Genomic DNA, 7,357 nt, shown 5'->3' with positions numbered 1-7,357 from the left:
GTGGAGTTGACTGTTGGAACCAAGAAGGAAGTAGTTTTTGAAGCACAATCTGATTCTGTTCGTTACAACTTTAGAAAAGCAGATTTTCACAGCTTATATGATGCAATGTTAAAAACAGATTGGTCCGATATTCTAGAGATTAATGATGTAAATGAAATTTGTACTTTATTATATACGAAACTGCATGTGCTTTGTCATACAAATGTTCCTAAAACCACTTCTGCTCAGCATAACTTTCCCTGTTGGATTTTACCAAGTACTGTTAAAATCATTGAAAACAAAGACCGCTTATGGAAATCATATAGGAAATGTCACCTCTTATCGAAAAAGGATGCTGCTCGGAAATTTGAGAAAGAGATCAAGTCACAAATTAAGACTGATTTTCATAATTTTATTAAGTCCACAGAGGACAATGTTAAATCGGATCCTAGAAAATTCTGGTCCTATATTACTTCAAGAAAAGGGAGTAGGTACGCGTATACCAGGAAGAACGACATATAATGATCGTCTCCTGTCCCGTGACATCGTGAATGCTTTTGCTGAGCATTTTAGTGATGTATTTATTCCATCAAATAATTCTACAAGTGATGTCGATCATGTTGCCACTCAACCTTCCCGTCATGATAAATCCTGTGATAAAGCCTGCGACGATAACTGTGATAAATGCTGCGATCTTTTTCCGTGTTGTTACGTAAATGTTCTACATCGTTTTAATATAACCGACTGTGATATTCTACAAGCTGCTAAAAAATTGAAGCCGAATCTAACCAGTGGAGATGATGAAATTCCTGCATTTCTCGTCCGAGATGGTATAGGTTCTCTATTAACACCGCTTTATCATCTTTATAATGCCATAATTTCCACCTCCACGTTCCCAGAATGTTGGAAGATTGCTAGAGTCACTCCAGTATTTAAATCTGTTGCTAAAGATAAAATGTAATTAACTATAGGCCCATTGCAATTGTACCAAATTTTGCTACGATTTTTCAAAGCATTTTAGTTAAGTATGTATACAGTCATGTAAAACAATTAATTGCAACTCAGCAGCATGGTTTTATATCAGGTAGATGGACTGCAACTAATCTATGTAACTTTACACAAAAATTATCCAACTCTTTAGATTTAAGGTAGCAAGTTGATGTTGTGTATACAGATTTGTCTAAGGCGTTTGACAAAGTGAATTATATTTCACTACTCAACAAACTTGCTGCCATGGGTCTATGTGAAGAAGTAGTCCAACTATTCAAATCGATACTTGTAGGTCAAAAACAGTACGTGCAATATCAGAACTGTAAATCTTATACTTACGAATGTAACACAGGTGTCTGCCAGGGCTCAAATATGGGACCATTGTTGTTTACAATTTTTGAAATACTCAATGTCTATATGTATGCTGACGATGTCAAAATTTTAAATGGAGGCGAATGTTAATAAATGTAGAATTATGTCATGTAGTCGTAAAGTTAATACTGTTTTGTTCAATTACAAAATAAATGATCAGTCACTAATTAGGTGTACTGAGTTTAAAGACTTGGGAGTTGTGATGGATCAGTCTTTATCATTCACACCACATATTTCACATATGTATTAGTGAAAAGGCGATGAGAATACTAGGTTTAATAATACGTAGCACAAAGGATTTCACCAATGTTGCCGATATTGTAATGCTTTATTGTGCGTATATTAGGTCTGTTTTAGAATATTGTTCAATAATCTGGAATCCTTTTTATATTACACATATACAGGTCTTGGAAAAAATGCAGAGGAAAATCTGTAAGTATGCTTTCTACAAAAAATACCGTGTTTACCCTATTCAAGGACTTTCGCAGCATGAGCTGTTAAAAAGTAGGCGTCAATTTTCCTCTGTTATTTTTCTGCATAAACTCCTACATAATATAATTAATGACAATGTTTTGCTCGAACAAATTTGTTTTTATATTCCCCGTTCAGGATCTAGGAATCCGAGAACTTTCCTGTGTGATATGGCTCGCACTAATCAACATTATTATTCACCAGTTAATAATATGTGCAGAATATACAATAGCATACAAAACCTATGTGATATATTTGTAGAATGTCAAAATGAATTTATTGTTGAGGTTAAATTAGCATTAGGGGAGACCTGTCCAAAACCGTATAGCTAAGCGGAAATGTATATATCTCTGTAATAATACACAATAGAATTGTCAAATCAACATTTTTATTGACCAGTCTTATCAGGTACATAATTGTAAGAACAAAAATCGAAAGATGTAACTTATCTACGAAATAAAAATATTAAAACAAAAACACTTCTAATTACGGTTTTACCCCGTGTACTGTCCAAAACCGTACACAATATACAATTTTGCCCCTACATTCACACCAAACATTTAGTGCACAAAAAATCATCAAGATCATCGGAATCGTAACCTGTACAACCTTCATGGGCCCAACCATTACAGGAAGTACACTGTATCCAACCCTCATCCATGCGACTTTGACCATATTTTTCAAGACAGTACAGGCAAAGATCTTTACTATCTCCAGTTTTACTTTCTACTTTATCTTAATTTTTTTTCTTGGTTTCTGACAGATTCAACTTTGGTTTTTTAATTTTCGACTGCGAATTACTTAGAAGCTCGTACGATTTTACCCCGTACGGTTCTGCCCCAAGGTAACCTCAAATGAACATTTTGCTCACCACAACAAACACAAAAAAAATCGGTTAAGACAAACACTGATAATAATAGTAGAAACACATACAATGATATCGTAAATTACGTACTTACATTGAATTCCGTTAACAGTATACACTTGCAGTGGTTATTTAGTTAATAATTAGATTACAGCACCCGAAAAATATTAAATTTATTTAATTTTGTAACGAGCGTGGCAGCATTAACAAGTTTTTGTCGACAAATGGCTCTCATTGGTAGATCCCATTGACAGAAGTGTGAGTGGCAAATTCAAACAACCAGCAGTTCTAAGGGCACTATACGGTTTTACCCCGGTATACTGTTTTGGACAGGTCTCCCCTATATTAAAAATTTTTGGGTTAAGTTATTATTATGTCCTATGTGGGCGATTTGCCCGTTGTATGATCAATAAACTATTTATTAATTTATTTATTTATAATCTTGATTTCCTTTCCATCCGTGCCGATCCTTGCAGACTCCTTCCTCATGGGCACATCACAACACTCACTTTTCACTTTAAGCCCGAAACCAAATTATTTTTAAGAAAAATAAACCATTTAAACTAATTTACAGACCGTACACACTCTCAACAAAGTCAAAACCGACAGAACTCATTTGTGTAACACGAAAAATAAACAAAAAATTTTCGCCAATACCACATCAGACATTTTTTGCAGAGTTTTTATTCATCGCTGCATCGCACAGTAAATGAATCTTAATTAAAATATTGCAACATTTCTGCCAAAATACTCATGTAAAATAGATTCATACCGGGTATTCCAACGGTCAAAAAAAAAACGTAAAAAACAAAATTACGACCAAAATTCGGTAGATTTGTCTACCGTGGTATAAACTGTGCATATTTCTAAAAAAATTTCATTATGACGCCATCTATTTTTCAACGTTAATCCTGATCTAGTTTATGTGAGCATAAAACACTCCCAATTCGAAAAACAAATCAGTCACTAAAATTTTTCATTCGACATTATGGAAGCATCTCGAAAACATTCTAACACTGAGCACCCATAGGAAAAGAATTTCACCGAACAAATATTTTAATTGGAACCTCTAAATACATCACCCGTGCCCATATTTATAACCCCGAAAAAATTTTCCCAACCGCTTCTATTTTCACATTCTGAGTCCCATCGGCACAATTACTTTTACGATTTTGCCTCCCTATAAAATCAGATTCCGCCGAGTTTCTGGTCCAATTGTGAATTTAATCATCGATCAAGACCAGAACCTTTTTTGCCTCATCCTCTGTCAGCGTCACCAAACACCATAAATTCCGTCGATCTGGTAGCCGCCGAAATATCCAACATCACAAAGGTACAGTATTGTCTTTACCCATCGATTCTTATCGTAAATGTGAATCTCGAACCCTTTACAGGAATATAAATCGTAGCAGCTAACGTTTTGGCTGTCCCACAAAAAACGAAACACGTTGTATTAAGTTTATAAGGAATTTCCTTGGAAGTGCTCGAGTATTTCGCTCTGTTTGTTACGCTGACTTTGCATTAAGTATACCTGAAATTAATTGCGATGAAGTTTGTTTGCTTAGAATAAATTACTTTTTCGCACAGCATGAAGTTTGTTCGAGGGATGGTCGACGGAAGTTGTTACAAATATCCTCACAGAGTACAACACTTTTCATGTTTGGATATTTCTTAAGTATAAAGTTGTGAATTAATAAGAAAAATGTAGAGCTGAAGAAAATAATAAACAATAATAATACCAGAGACAATAAAACATCGAAAAAACAAAGAAAGTTTAACCTAATAAAATTATATCCAAACTGTGTAATTATGATACGAGCAATTTTGAAATATATCCGTTCATAAATTTAATATTTCAATTCGTCTCGAAGTGCCTTGTCAGCAGGTCTAGGCCAGGTCGAATTTACAATTTGGGGACTATCTTGGGGCACATCGCATCGGTCTTCGATGGTCAAATTGGTACGGGAGATCTTGTAAGACAGTTGTCCTGTCAAGCTTGTCTAACGAGGGTCAGCCCCCTGCCGAGCACTACCGACCACAAAATCATTATTATTGATCACCGATCATGAATCCATATGTCACCGGTTAAGAGATTCCCACGTGATTTCGATGGTGTCATGGACTTTTTGTCTATTTTTTATGACTATATTTAGAGAGTCGCCGACTGAAGAAGATTGTGTCGCGGAGAACACGAAGAAAACTACAAATTTTTGTTTTTATTGGATTGTAAATCTCTTAATTCTTGGAAATCTTTTAGTACGTTGGTGTTTTTTTTTTAGATGTAGTCATCGAAACAAGGAAGGTTGTTATCATCATATGCAGACTCAGATTTGATTTTTCTCTACGAATACGATTTCTGGTGTTGATAACTTTATTATTTTTTCAGAACTTTCAGCGTTTCTGAAGCTGTACAACAAATACCGGTAGGTCAGGACCCATTTTTTAATAAATATTTCTTCTTATGTATATATTTTTTATAACTAATGCAAGAGAGTGTGGTGGATGTGTGTCATACTTGTTTATTCAGTAATAAAAATATTAATTTTTTTTATTGCTTCAGGTTTTCGAGTTCCAATTTGTCGAATCTGTAAGTTTAAATTTTTCAGCTTTCGCATTTTCCAACTTCCGAATTTTTTCATTGATAGACTTTGCAATTTTTCGATCTGAGTTTCTCGAGTTTTCAACTTTTAAATTTAAAATTTTTCGTTGTTTGTTCGGTTTCTTTCTACAATTTTTGTTTTTTTTTTTAATTCCTGTTTCATTAAATTTTCAATTTACAGTTTCTCGAGTTTTCAATTTTTCGATTCTTGAATTTTTAATCACTTAAAATTTTGGATTTACAATTTTTCGTTTCGGTGTTTTATTTTTTTATTTGTGCAGTTTTCGAATTTTCAACATTCCGATTTTATCATTTTTTGTTTTATCGATTTCGATTATTTCGATTTTTTGTTTTCTCAATTTTTCGATTTGCAATTTTTAAATTTTTATTTTTTTTGTTTCTTCAATTCTACGATTACGACTCTTCGAGTTTTCAGTTTTGAAATTGTCAACTTTTCAATTTTCCAACTTCTAAATTATTTATTTGTTTGATTTAGCAATTTTTTTATATGGGTTCTGAGTTTTCAATTTTTAATTTTTTAATTTTTCGATTTGCATGTTTTCGTTTCGGTTTTTATTTTCTTTATTTTTTCAATTTTTCGAATTTTCAATATTCCAGTTTCATAATTTTTTGTTTTATCAATTTCGATTTTTCTTTATGTTTTAGCTTTTAGATATGCAACTTTTCGAATTTTCAAGTGTTCATGTTTTTCAAATGTTAGATTTGCAATTTTTCGATTTAAAATTTCTCGACTTTTCAGATTTTCGATTCTCTAATTCTTTCAATTTTTCGCTTCGGTTTTTTATTTTTGTTTTATTTTTACGATTTTTCGAATTTACAATATTCCGATTTTATAATTTTTTATCTTATTAATTTCAATTTTTTCGATTATTCGTTTATTCAATTTTTCGATTTGCAATTTTTCAGTTTTTTTGTTCAATGCAATGCAATGCAATTTCTCGAGTTTTCACTTTTGAATTTTTCAGTTTTTCAATTTTCCGACTTTTGCAATTTTTGGATTTGCAACTTCACAAGTTTTTAGTTTCTCAATTTTTCACTTTTTCAATTTTTCCTTTTGTAATTTTTCGTTTCAGTTTTATATTTTCTTTATTTTTTCAATTACATATTCGGTTTTTAAATGTTTTGCTTTTGTAATTTTGCTCTTTACAATGTGATTTTTTCAATTTTGGATTTGTTGTTGTTTCGTTTTCAATTCTTGGACTTTTCAAGATCAGATTTATTAATTTTTCGTTTTCTCAGTTTCATGTTTTTTAAATTTTTTGTTTCTTCAATTTTTGATTTCCAATTTTTCTAGTTCTCTTTTTAATATGTTATAATCATAATTTTTAATGTTTTTTCTTTTTTCAATTTTACGATTTTAGGATTTTTGCATTTTCCAAATGTTGGATTTTAAAACTTCTTCAATCATGCAATTGTTCAATTTTTAGATGTTTAATTTTCAATTTTTCATATTTAATTTTTAAAATTTTCGATCTTTTTTCAGTGTTACAGTTTTTCGCCTTCGCATTTTTTGTTCTTTACAATTTTCCAATTCATTCCTTTTTTTATGTTTAAGTTTTTCGATTTTTAGATTTCCAATGTTTCAATTCCTCGAATTATCAGTTCTTCGTTTAAATTTTTTCGATTTTCCAATTTGTCTTCTTCGGTTTTTGAGTTTTTCAATTTTTCAACTTTTTGAATCAAAAAATGGAAAAAAATGCAAAATTGTCAAATCGAAAAATTAAAAATTAAAAAACAAAAAAGTATAAATAAAAACATTGAAAAATCTAAAAATTGCAATATAGAAAAATCGAAAGTTCGAAAATCGATTGAAAAACCGAGAACTCGAGAAATCAAAAAATTAAAAAGTAAAGAAAATGAAAAATCGACAAACGTAAAAGGAAATTGAAAATTTGAGAAATCGGAAAGTAAAAAAAATTGAAGATTTAAAATATAGGAATGTAAAAATTGAAGAATAGAAAATTCGAAAAATCAAAGATCGAAAATCGAAATTTCAAAACATCGAAAAATCCAAAAATCGAAAAGTAGAAAAAGCGGAATATGAAAAGTCACGGAAAATA

Source organism: Zophobas morio, unplaced genomic scaffold, assembly GCF_036711695.1.
Source record: "Zophobas morio isolate AGI-343-1 ecotype UQ-CSIRO unplaced genomic scaffold, CSIRO_AGI_Zmor_V1 ptg000017l, whole genome shotgun sequence".
Classification (NCBI taxonomy): Eukaryota; Metazoa; Arthropoda; class Insecta; order Coleoptera; family Tenebrionidae; genus Zophobas; species Zophobas morio.
Note: the sequence above shows the minus strand (reverse complement) of the source record.